The following is a 14,012-nucleotide window of genomic DNA, read 5'->3' as shown; positions in this document are numbered from 1 at the left end:
TCTTATACTTGAGTAAAAGGGTTTTCATTCTACTAACTGAGGACGGTCATTTTCAGAGCTTCTGAAAAGCTCTGTTCCCAATGAGTCACAAAACAGTGCTCAAGAGAGCCAAGCCCTGAAGAGTCAGCTGAAAATACAAATTTTGGTAGAGAAAAGGGAAAGGGCCACTCTGCTCTCATGTATCTGGATAAGACTACAACCTTCTTTTATTCCTGAAATGTTAAGACCAAGATTGGCTTCAAGTTTCAGGTCTTCTGTTAGGGTTTTTTTTTTTTTTTTCTTTCCTGTACGGGGGAATGGAACCCAGGGGCACTCTCCTACTGAGCCACATCGCCCAACCCTTTTTTTTTCTTATTTTGAGACATAGGTAGGCTAAGTTGCTTAGACCTCACTAAGTTGCTGAGGCTGGCTTTGAACTTGTGATCTTCCTGCCTCAGCCGCTCAAATTGCTAGGATTACAGTCATGTTCTGTCCTGCCCAGACTATGTTATCGTTTCTTGATGAATGATGGTGAATTCCTGTCAGTGTCTAGATAAGCTTTTCATGTGTCAGGTGGTATTAGCTTTTCTTTATTTATTTACTGTATTTAGGTTCTACTAGGTACACGAGATGGGTAATCCTCTTCCTTCTCCTTGCCATACACTATTTTAATGGAAATATGGTTTTAAGACTTGAAATTTATGATAAGCTCTAGGTTGGCTATTTTAAAATGATATAGAAATGGTTCAGTTAAAACCACCATTTAGATTATTTTACAGTAATGTCAGTAATAGGAGAATCTGCCTACAGATTGAAATAGTGTTTGTATTTCATTCATCTGTACTATGTATGTGTAGAGCATCCGAGAACACAGCATTCCTACTTTAAACACCATTAAACTACAACCTGGGGGAGACCATGAGCTCAGTGTCATCCTGGGATCTGGAGAGCAGCAGGATAGGGCTGTCTTGGAAGAAATAAGACTGGAAGTTCAATTAAGGGAGAAGGGTTTGGTGACAGCTGAATAAGGTTCAGGTACAGGGCAGTAATTGACAAGATAGGGACAAGTCTAAACAAACAGATAGTATTCTAAAATTAAAAGTGGGTGATAAATGGGGATATGTTAACAGACAAGTTGAGAATCAGTTTTAGTAAAGGAAGGTTTCCTTTCTGCTTAGAGTGATCTCGGGGTTGTCACAGCCACACAGAAGTTCAAAGATGACTCTTGCCCCTCAATAAGGAAGAACAGAGACACAAGATTGTTTCATTGCTGGTCCTATTGAAGTAGCATGCTGGAACTGAATCAATATTTCTAAGTTCATTGTTCAATTTCTTCCAGAAAATTATGGAATGGTTTTTGGTTTTTTGTTTTGTGCAGTACTAGAGATTGAGCCCATGGCCTTGGGCATGCTAGGCAAGCATACTTCCAATGAGCTACATCCCCAGCCCTCTGGGTTTTGGCATTTGAGAAGTCTTTCTCTTACTGTAAAATGATTTCAAGATGGGAGAATTCAGTTCTACAAAGGTTCCTGATGACATCATGAGAAGAGAGAACTTTCTAGAAAACTTTCTTCCTCAAAGAAACATTTTTGAAGCTAACGTTGCCAATGACTGCACAATCTATATCAGGAATAGAGTGAGTTATTAGCGAAATGCCTCAGACATTTTACGAGACATAGAAGAGCAGCATGCTTCTCCTGGAAGAGAAAAAGATCAGGTATCTAGGTAAAATCAAATTAAAGTCAGTCTAGAACTTAATCAATCTCCTCCCCCAAATACATACCTGAGAAAGTTTTTCTAGAAAGTAGTGGCAGTCGTTGTCACCTGGGGATGGTCGAAATGAAATGAAATCCACCTTAACTAAGATGATTGTGATTTTCATGGTGATGGGGAAGGAGAGTCAAAATATTGCTCGTGGCTGCATTGTACTCTGGGCTTGTTCACATGCCACATTTAGCCTCCAACTACCCCATGATAGAGGAAACATTATTGTCATTTTACAGATGAGGAAGCCATGGGTTTGAGAGGTTAAGCAGCTGCCCTGAATCATGGCATATTCCCTCATACAGGTGGAGTCAAGATCCAGCGTTGAACCGTCCTTTTCTTCCAAAGCGCTCGTGGGGAGGTGGGGGGCTCTTGGCTCTACCCATTACCCGCTCCCCACCTGTACCTGAGAGGCTCTCATTATGTTCGAGGAAAGTCTGGCATTGAGTATAGTTTGATAATGAACAGGACACCAAACTTAGATACAGACTGTGCCTTGTGAGTAGAAAAGATGTTGATTCCATTTATTTTAGATCCAAGAAGGGGGAATTTGGCAAGATGTTTTTGGCATAACTGAAAAGGTATTCCCTTGCTCTTTTTAATAAGTTTCACTTAAATTAGTCTTCCTAAAGTTTTTGGTTCTAATAGGTTTGATTAATACAAGGCAGTTTGAGGACTTAAAAGCTAACTGTATTTGACTCATGGCCTATTCATTTTTGTTATTCTTGTTGATTCATATTGTTTGACACAGATATTTTTCTTTTGAGTTCAATTTGCAGTTCTTAGTCATTCCTATGAGCAGACTTCCTCTTTTCCTGACATGACGTCCATGCAGATAGGACACATCCATATCTATCTCTGTATGATCTACCGTAGGGGGCCCCAAACTTCATCTATTTTCACCAGAGGGTAAATATTTTTGGCTTTGCAGGCCATGTGATCTCTATTAGGATCACTCAAAGTGGTATTGTGTAAAAGAACAGCTCAACAGAAGAACGAAATTGGTACAACTCTGTTCCAATAAAACAGAAGACAGGCTAGATTCAGGTCAAGGTCATACATTGTTGATGTCCAATCTAAGAGACAGAAGTCTGTATACTCACAGAAATTAAAGGCCAACCCACATCTCCCTATAAGAGTCCTTTGCCAGGGCTGGATGGATCATGGGGAGAGGCAAAAGTCCCCTGAGATCTGAGACGTCATTTACATGTGAAAAACCACATCTATCTAAAGCACATAACTGTTGAGTTTTGACAGGGTTTACATCCATAAAACCACCACCATCGAAATTCAAGACATCAGTTTCCAAACTTTCCTTTAGTGCCTCAGTCCAGCTCTCCTTCTGGCCCTGGTGTACGTGAGCACTGATCTGAGATTGCTATCTCACTAGCAATCAGTGTACATTTTCTACAGTGTTATAAAAATGGACTTATATTGTGTCTAGTTTATTTAATTCTCTGACAATTTTGAGACTCAACTGTGCTGCAGCATATGTAAATAATTTGTCCCTTTTTTTTTTTTTGCTGAGTACTATTCCATTATAGTATGGACATAGAATAATTTGTTCATTCATTCACTATTTGGTGGACATTGGGTTGTTTCCAGTCTTTTGGAATATAGCTGCTATCAACATTTGCATAAAGTCTTTCTCTTAACATATGTTTTCATTGTTCTTTGGCACGTTCTAGGAATAGAATTTCTGGGTTAATATTCATACATTAGATATATATTTAACTTTTTAAGACATTGACTGTTGTCCATAGTTGCTTACTATTTTACATTCCCACTCAGAGGATATATATGAGTTTTAGTTTCTCCATTATCTTGACAAAACTTGTTATTTTCTTTTTTTTTTTTTAATTTTAGCCATTCTAATGGGTATATCATTGTATCTCATTGTGATTTTAATTTTTCTGATGTTAATAATTTTAAGCATCTTTTCATGTGCTTATGGCCATTTGTACAATTTCTTCTTTTGTGAAGTATTTTTAGGATGTTTTTCTTTATTATTAGATTATTTGTCTTATTATTACTGAATTATGAGATATTTTTACATATGCCAAGTATTAGTCTGTTCTATCACATGTACTGCAAACATTTTTTTTCTCAATTTGTGGTGCAGATTTTCATTTTCTTTTTTTTAAAAGTTTTTATTAGTGCATTATAATTATACATAATAGTGGGGTTCATTTGGTCATATTCATAGATGCATATAAAATAATTTGCTCCATTTCAATCCTAGGTCCTTCCCCTTTCCTTCCCCTCCTCCTTCCCATTGTCCCTTTCCTCTACTCTTCCTTCTATATATTTCTTGTTTTTTAATTGATGCATTATAGAGGTACATGAAAGTGGAATGCACCAGGAAGTTTTCACACACACACACACACACATACACACACACACACACACACATAGCATAATTCAATTTTATTCCACAATTTCTCCCCTTTACCATCTCTGCCTCCTTCTCCTCCTCACATATTTTAATTTCTTTAGCCATAATTCCCCAAAGCAAAAGTTTTAAATTTCAAGCAAACCCAATGTATCGATTTTTTTCCTTTAATGGTTCTTTGTTTTTCTGTCTCATTTTTACTATCTTTGCCTTCCCTCAAAAGTCTGAAGATTTTTTTCCATTGATTTCTTCTAAAAGGTTTAGAATTTTGGCTTTTACATTAATATTCATTATTTATTTTGAGTTAATTTTTCTATCAATGTAAGATAAGGAACAAGGTTCTTTCTTTTCTATCCAGCCACCTTGCTGTTCTAGCATCATTTGCTGGAATGACTCCCCTCCCTACAGAGTTTTGTTGGCATTTTTGTCAAAAATCAATTGACAGTATACAAGTACCAGGCTTTTTCTGGACTATATTCTGTTCCATTGATCTCTCTGTTCTTCCCTCTAATAGTCCTCTATTTTTACTGATCTAAACACAGAATTAATCTTGAAATAAAGCAGGGTAAAACCTCCATTCTTTTTAAATTTCTTTGAAAATTCTAGAATTTGTATTTTCCATATAAATTTTAGAGTGAACTCTGAAATTGACTTGTGTGTATTCACTTTGCATCTTGTGATTTTACTAAATGAGGTTATTAATTCTAGTCATTGTTATGTAGATTCCTTAAAGATTTTCTGCTTACACAAACATTCATGCTGCTGCAAATATATACATATTCGTACTCATGCCTTTTGTTTTCTTTTTATAGTGACTAAGATCCCCAGTACAATGATAAATAAATATAGAGTAGGCATCCTTACTTTGTTTCCAATCTTAGAGGAAAATCATTTAATAGATCATCATCAAGTATGACGTTAACAATATATTTTTTGAAAGCTGCCCTTTATCAGATTCAAAAACTTTCCTTCTATTCCTCTCATTGAGAGGTACATTTTAAAGAAAAAAAGTGAATAGATGTAATCCCAGCTACTTGGGAGTCTGAGGCAGGAAGATTGCAAGTTTGAGGCCAAATGGGCAACTTAGCGAGACCTTATCTCAAAATTCAAAATAATTTTGAAAATGGACTGGAGATGTTGCTCAGGGTTAGGGTCCCCTTGTTTCAGGACCCAGTACTAAAAAAAAATTGAAGAGTATCAAATACTTTTATGCATATATTAAAATGATAATATGCATTTCCCATTTAGTCTATTGATATTGTGAATTACATTAATTGGTTTTTAAATATGAAACCAATTTAATCCCAATTCTAGGAATTGGTTTCATAATTCTATGAAACCAATTTCTAGAATTAACCCTAATTAGTCATGATGTATTTTTTATACATTATTAAGTTTTATTAAAATTATGTCAAGGTTTTTTGCATATATACTCCTACAGGATATTGGTTTATAATTGCCATGTAATTTTTTTGTCTGATTTGGGTCAAAAAATGAGTTGGGGAGTGTTTCTTCTGCCTTTCTTTTCTGAAAGCATTTGATAACATCAATGTATCATTTCTTATTTGAATATTTGATACAAATTATCAGTGATATCATGTGAACCCGAAGTTTTCTCTGTGGGAAAGGTTGGATAATGAATTACTCTAATAAATATAGAGCTATTAATATTTTCTGTTTCATTTGTGTCAATTTTAGGGAGTTGTCTTTTTCATTTAATTTGTCCCTTTTATCGATACTACCCTACTTCTTTTTATATATTGAGCATGAATAACATCTCGATCTCTGTGAGACCTTTCCTGACATTTCCAGCACAAGTGATTTTTCAACTTTGTGTCTCTCCTTTATCCAGTATCAGTTATATCTCCACCTGCTGTCTCTTCCTGTATTAGATTAAAGACCTGGAAGTTCAATGATTGCATCCTATATATCTTTGAGTCTTTATCACTTTTTATGGTGCCTGGCACATAATATAATACATCCTACAAAAAAAAGTTCAACTAAATTATTTCACTAAATATTGTCTAATTTATGATCACCCTGATGTGTTTCCAACTTCCTTGGTGGACTATAAGCTTCTTTTGCAAAAATGGAATGTGTCATTTGCTATTCATATTCCTTCTGTGTCTTGTATTTTGAATAATTTTAAACTATTTAATAAGACTTGCCAGACAATACAGAAAACCAGTATTTTATTAATCCATAGAAGGGAAGTTAAATGGAAATCTAAAAAGCATGTATCAATAACGGGAGAGAAATAGGAACCAAAGATTTTTTAGGTGGTGTTTTAATCATCTTATCATCACTGTGACCAAAATACCAGACAAGAATAACTTAGAGGAGAAAAAATGTATTTGGGTTCACCGTATCAGAGGTTAAGTCCATGGTGGACTGACTCCATTGCTTGGGCCCAAGGTAAGGCAGGACTTTCATGGTAAAGAGCAGGGCAGAGGAAAAATGCTCACTTCATGCAGCCAGGAAACAGAGAAAGGAAGAGTGGAACAACCCTCTTGTTATCTCAACACTATCTTTCTCTTAACAAGTTTAATGTGTAGACCACAATGAAGTCATATCTACTACCTAGGAGAAGAAAGATCCCCACATTGATTTCTGAAGCCTAAAAGGCAGGGAAGAACAACCCTTCCTGGACACACCCCCCAGTGACCCACCTCCTCCAGCCACTAGCCATCTGTCCACAGCTAACACCCAGTCAGTCCATTCAAACCAGGATGGACTGGACTAGGTTACAGCTCTCACAATCCAATCAATTCACCTCCTTCCAATATTCCTGCATTGACACAGGAGCTTTTGGAGGGACAACAACTCATATTCAAACCATAATAAGAGTTTTTTTATGTGTCATGCACCGTGATAATTTATATTATTTATCTCATTTAATCCCGCCCAAATAATTAGACATAGAAGATTAATATTGCCATTTTACAGAGTCATTAAGTGGCGGGTCTGGATTTTAAATCTCTATATAAATGATCCTGTTATCCACATTCTTGGTTTCCTGTAAGATGCTTAACAGATATTCCAATGTTACCTTTAACCTGTGTTAGACAAGAACATTCTATGGTTCCCTCTGACTGAGTGTTGGAATCTGTAAGTTTAGAAAAGTTCCAACGTGTTCCCTGGATAAGTGTTCTGCCTCTAGCATGAGAATACAGAAGTAGCACAAAAGATCCCAAATAGACTTGACCTCAAAGTGTGCTGCCTAACTCTCCCTCTATTGTACATCAGCCTTCGCCTACAACCCTGGTGTTCTTTGGCTGATGTCAGATGCCACCATTATGGTTGTGGTTAGTTGGGGGCATCATTGTTTCCTGAGTTCCTACCCAAATGGCATAAGAGAAACCGGGAGGCCAAGGCCAGGATAACTCAAGCAGTCTCCACAGCTTGGCGTGAAAGAAAAGGATCTTTTCTTATAGCTTATCTTACCTTGTGTGTGTTGTAGGTCCTGTTGAGGTAGGTCTGTGGGCTAGTTCAGGCAAACCACGTTCTTTCCAATCATGCCTGGGCACAGGCTCTGTGAAACACCAGATCTCATCCCTCCGTTCTGCTCTGCTAGGAAGCTCATACCTTCAGCCTCTTTTCTCTCAGCACAACAGTCCTCTGTAAGTCCTCTAGATCTAGGTTGCTTTATGATCACCAGGCTCTTCCTCATTAACAATTTAAATAGTATGCCATCTTTCCAATGTATACTCAGTCCAAGAGCTAGGGGAAGGAAAGGAAGGAATAAAATTTTCTGATTCCAGACTACCTATTGAGACAACATGCTTTCTGAAGGCGCCCCCCCATGTGAAAAACAAAAAGAAATAGCATCGTGTTTATTTATTTTTATATAATGCTATGGTCAGGAACTTGATGCTTCTCCAGGGAACTGTTGGCAACACATCATTGAGGAAACGACTTAAGAATTGATGCTAGTCATCTTTCCCTGAGGTGTGTCATGGCAAGTGTGATTCTTTATCTATTATAAGCACCGGATACGAGAACTGAATCAAATCTTTCTTTTGATATTCTAGTCTCAGTTGCAATAACTCCCTTAGGTATCTGCAGCTCTAGGTTCTTTTTGAGAAGTGAAGCAAGTACTCTTAGTTTCATCACCTCTGGAGAGAAAAAAAGGTGAAAAGCATCCCTGTCTTTTAGGTTTCAGAAATTGTGGAGATCTTTCTGCCTGTAGGTAGGAGATATGACTTCATTGTGATCTACACATTAAGAGAAAGACTTTGTGGAGACTTATCACAATTAGAAACACATTTCCAGGTGAATGTGGATCAGGTGATAGATACACTTCATGGAGACAAAAGAAAAGGATGGAATAATTCAGGACCCCTTGGAAGTGATTTCCAGTTGAGGATTTTTTCCAAGTAGCCACTTGAAATCAAGGGAAATTCCAGGAATAGTAGGAACTGGGAAGAAAAGAAGGGCAAGATGTAACAGATTTTTTTCTTTCCACCTAAAACTGTGCTTAGGTAAAGCACACTCCATATGAGAGTTGCATATAAAAACCTTCATGGATGAATAGAATGGATGGATGGATGTTAAATTGTGGATTTTCTTACATGATAGTTTCAAATTATGGTGAATTTGTTGTGTTCCACCAGTGTATGGTAGAGGGCCAGGAAAGACCTTTCCAGTATTTCTAGAAGCCAGGCATGTGCTCTTCACTGCCTGCACAGGATGAGCATTTTGCAGTTTCATTTATCCAGAGGCAAATGGATGCCCAAAGCTAGAGTTCTTGTAGGTTCCAACAAAAGACTTACATTGCCTAAGGACACAGGGTTTCCTCTGACAAGGTACAATCAAGATTGTACATGAAGGGGATGTATCCTGGAAATGTGCACCAGAGACCATCCTGTTTAACCAGATCATAACTGCATGGTTACATGATTCCCTTCTGAGGCCCTAAGGAAGGAGCAATTGGGACAGACATAGCAAGATATTAAACCAGCCCCCACCCCCTGTTTGCCCCACTGCACAGCACAGAAGGGAACTTGACCTCAACAGGACAACTCAATTCTTAGCATGCTTTTCTACACACTTCAACCCATAATTCTTCCAGACCACTGTCTTTTGGCGCAACTTGTGCAAAGAAACAATATAATGAAATAAAGATAAACTGGCTAGTTCAAAGTAAAAAGGTTTGAAAATCCATAGGATGATTAGAAAAACTGTGATTAAAACTCAGAACAGTGTAGCTCATTGCCAACCATTTGCAATAGATGTACCTCCTTCATTGGTTGGAAGTAAATATTTGTCGTATTGTTAAAATTACTCAACTAAATTGTACACTGAGCATGGGCATCAGAGGAACCTGGTCTAGTGGTAAGGTCGTTTTCTTTTTGTAATTTTGGTGAGCTTGTTTCTGAGTGGTAGATAGTTCACATAAGGTTTCAATTTTAAATAACATAATCCCTTTATTTCATGGGGCATCTTTATTTGAAGAATCGGATTGTGATTGTGTTATAAATAAATCAACCCTTTCCTTCTCTTTACAAAAAAAGCAAAACAAAATAAATAAATAAACCTATAGATGCTAAACAGAGTACTTCTAGAAATAGAAAATTCACTGGTCTTTTATGAACTCAGATATTAGAATAAGTAGAAACTAAATCTGTAGAGAAAAGAAAAAGCCAAACAGATGGAAAAGGCATTTTTTAGAACTTTTACTTTATGCCACTCCAGTGTCCCCTTTTCCTCTCTGTTTCTTTCCACTGCTCTGACCCTACCTGGCCACAGTCACGACTGAGCCCACAGGACAGCTCAGAAACCTGAAGGATGAAGCTCTTGGTTATTCTGCTCCTGTAACCTTAAGCAGAATGAAATAGTCCGGCAGCCTCCATTCTACATTTCTAGAATCGCATCAAGGAAACTTCTAAATTATACCCGTGATCCCCGAAGTCTTTATAAGTAAAGAATTTCGTGAATTAAAAATAAATAAATAAATAAAAGCAACCATTGCCTTAGTCTTGCCTGAAATCTTAAGGTAGGGGGGAAAAGGATGAGAAACAAACCTTCCCTGTATTCCTGTGTTTGGGGTATGCTTCTGAAAGCATGGAAGAGAATGTTGGTCAGTCAAAAAGTCTTGGTGGTTTTCAAAGATGGCAGACCTAGTCATAAGAGAATAAGAAGAGGCTTCCGTAGTACTTAGTAAAGCATTGTATATAAAGCACAGGTTTCAGTGTAAAAATCCTGGAAAACATGTCATCCTCCCTTTACCACATACATACCTCACATGGGTACCGTGTTTTTATTTTATTTTTTTTAAGAAAAAAAAAGAAAATCAACATGATCCTAAAGAAACAAAGGTTTTCATTTTTATTTTCATTTCTTTTTGCTCTTGCATTTAAGAGTTAAGACAACACTTCAGCAGAGAAATGTGGAGAAAGGTAAAGGGAAATCAATAAAGTTATTCTGTGACTTTTCCCAGGAGGGAGCTGTGTTAATCGAGGATGGCTAGCTTGGCTCTATATCAAGTCTGAAGAGAAAGCAGCAGTTGATTTCAAAACAGATTCCCAGCTAGACTAGCAGATATATGTTATACGTATATACTTCTATATATACAAGTATTCATATACATATGAATACAATCATCTTCCCTTTACCACATACAGACATATGTATTCATATGCATATAAATACATACATATATATATATATACATATTTATATAATTTTTGCAAGACTACTATATGTGTGTACCTACATATGCCTTTTAATATATAAATATATTTTAAATATATACATAAATGTGAGTATATGTGTGTGTGTATAAAAATTAGGTAAGTGTAATTTCTTTAGATAATTGGTAATACTAAACAAATATGCTTCCAATAAAATTTCATATATATAAATTTGGAATTATTTTACATTTTATAAGTTTTTCTAATAAATTTTTGAGTCTTCAACAAGGAAATTTATGTGCAAATGACTGAGGTGACAAACAGAATGGAATGGAAACTTGGAATGGAAACTTGGAATGGAAGCTGTTTCCTGATCCAAGGCCACTACAAATGTCTGTAGAATAGAATATATTTCTAAGAATAGAATAGAATATATTTCTAAGGAGCTCTGGGTTATTCTTATAGTTACTTTCTCCAACTGACATTCTAGCAGGTCTGATTTCAACAGAGCTCAGTAGAGTGACATTGGCTGAGGACTGCCCAATTGCATTGGGCTAGGGCGCCATGTTCATTAGAAGTCCTGGTGATTCCTTTATTGGCCAATTCAGACAACACTTGGGGAGAGGTCAGGACACCTGTGTGTTGAGCCTAACTTCATCTTTATAATGTTACTGAGTGAGTAAGCTATTCTCTTTGGACTTCAGCTTCAAATGAAACACAATGAATTTTTGTCTCTACTCAACCGTATACCTTCTTATTGCCCAAATATCTTGTCAAAAAAAAATTTTTTTGGCCCACCCAAATAGTAGGAGATTTTTCTAGACAGTTAAATGTTGATGCCCTTTTCATGACCAAATCTGCTATTAATAATTCCACCATGCTAAAACTCTTAATGTTTTATTTTTTGTCTTGTATATTCAGAATCTTTGTTGTTTTTAACATCAATTAAGAGGCTGAATTGGGGTTGTGGTTATGGCTCAGTACTAGAGCGCTTGCCCTGCATGTGCAAGGCCCTGGATTCGATCCTCAGCATCATATAAAAATAAATAAATAAATAAATAAAATAAAGTTTAAAAAAGAGGCTATAATTACTTTCTAAACCTAAATTCCATTTATTGTATGTTAATAAAATATTCTTTCAAGAAAATGGAATCCAGGCAAAATGAGGAACTATGCAATCCTAAAATTTCCCTGGAGGGAACTTAAAAGTTCATCTAGTCTAATCCTTTTACTTTATAAGTTGAGGGAACAAATGATCTGAGAGGTGAAATGTCTTGTCCAACCAAAGTCATCATGACAAAGCTAAGTGGAGAACCCACATCTCTTAAAATTCTGTTCTATATTTCTTCCATTGGGTCATGTGTCTTGGGACCACTAAACAGAAATAGAACCTGAAGTTCAAGTAAGCAGACCAGACAAGGATATGTCAGCCCTCAGTTTTCCCTAGGGCCAGATTCCAAATCTGTGTGCATAACTCAGCAGGCAAGACTTCAGTGTCCCATGGAAGATGGAAGATTCATGGTTTCTTAAGCCTCTTCTTTACCCTTTCCAGTTCAACCAGACCCAGTCCAAAATCTGGATCTAATTGAACCCCCACTTTTTCTTGTTTATTTTGGACATGGTTGTACTTTAACTAATAGCTCTTAATTTGTCTTTAAGTTGACTTAACTCATTTTATATTCAACATTTACTGGGAGTTTACTGTGTGAGGTATCTCACAATGTAGTAATTACAATCACACAGCCACAAGTCCTGTGTAGGATAGGCTTACTATGCCAGGAGGGTACTGAGGAAGAAGACACCAGACCACACAAAGGACTCAAAGAAGACAGAGCAGGTCAGGCAATAATTCTTCTGCTTTTATTCCTTAAAGGGACAGAGAAGTTAATTGTATGCATTGGTGTTTTGCAGAGTAATCTCTCTCTGTTTTCAACAGAAAAGAAAATAAGATTCTTCCCTCATCTCCACACTCCCTGCCCTGGTCTGTACGCGACTCACCAGTTCTCCGTGAATTCTTTGAACAAAGTTGGTTTCCTGACACTCCAATTAATTCTTCCTGCACAGTAGAAAACAAGTCATCAGAGTTCAGAGATGTATACATACGTAGATTAGTCAGGGTGAAGGTATTGCTCACCAATTACTTCCTCCCCTAGTTTGGCTTTCAAATCTAAATTTTTTCCTGTTTATTTTGTTTTTTAAACGTCATTAACAAGTAGAACTCTACATGTTTATCAGAAGCACCAAAATACTGTTCACATTTAAACAGAATCAGAACAAGAGCCAGATTTTTACTTGTTTTATTTTCAGAGTGCCTTTCTTTCTTCCTTATCTTAGAGCTTTTCTTTTCCCTAAATTTTAAGATTCAGATTTTGGGTAATTGAGCTCATGACATGAAAGGAAAATCATGCATTAAAGATTGATTTCTTGCATTTAATCAACTCATTGGTCCATGCTCCGTAACACTGTGACCCTGTGCAAGTCCCAGAAGAGTACAGAATAAATAAGCATGTGTAAAGCTCCTATTATGTGACAAGCACAGTGCTAAGTACCAATAGGAGCAAAATCAATACAGGATGTCCTCCTTCAGAACATGTAAGTATGCAGACCTGGGCATATACACCCACAGTCCCATAAACCCAATAGTTCAGAATTGGAGTGGGCAGTCAAAATATCACAGCAAATCTTTAAGACTTAAGAATATCAAAAAGACAAAAGTACTTTACTCCCCCACAATTTGGAGGGTAGTTTGGTTGCAGATAATAGTTGGATTGCCCTGTGCTGGGCTGGATTGGGGCTGCAGCCCAACATCCATGAAGGCCAAGGCAGCAGACACCAAACAGTGAGCCTGGCTCCCTTTGACACAGTTCTCTTTTGTATTCATGTCCTTGCTATTTGTAGCAGGGAGAGACTCCTTGAGAAGTGTCGAATGTGCCAGATTTAAAATCTCCAAGGTAGCAGTTTCCACCTTTAAAATATTCCTTACCCTCTCCGAGGAGTGTTCCCTATTCATCTCTCTCCAGTTTAATCTCAGCAGGAATTCTGATACTGCTGCGGCACCTTGAACCCAAAAATATGTCTCAACTATGCTTCTATATTCTTTTAATTTTATTAGTATGGCATACTCAGCACTTTTTAAGCTCATCTACTTTACAAATGCTCAAGTAAATTTAATTGCATCTTGTTGAACCTCTTTCTTACTGTGCTGTCATTTGTTAATAACGGGGGAACCAAGATGCACAGGATAT

General features: G+C 36.9%; 1 long non-coding RNA gene across 2 annotated transcripts in view; it reads left to right on the top strand.

Annotated features, from left to right (window-relative positions):
- LOC110598453 (uncharacterized) overlaps positions 1-14,012 on the top strand; it is a 258,358-nt gene that overhangs the window by 223,089 nt on the left and 21,257 nt on the right. The window lies entirely within an intron of this gene.

The sequence above is a fragment of the Ictidomys tridecemlineatus genome, chromosome 4, assembly GCF_052094955.1.
Source record: "Ictidomys tridecemlineatus isolate mIctTri1 chromosome 4, mIctTri1.hap1, whole genome shotgun sequence".
Classification (NCBI taxonomy): Eukaryota; Metazoa; Chordata; class Mammalia; order Rodentia; family Sciuridae; genus Ictidomys; species Ictidomys tridecemlineatus.
This window is presented reverse-complemented; position numbering and strand designations above follow the sequence as displayed.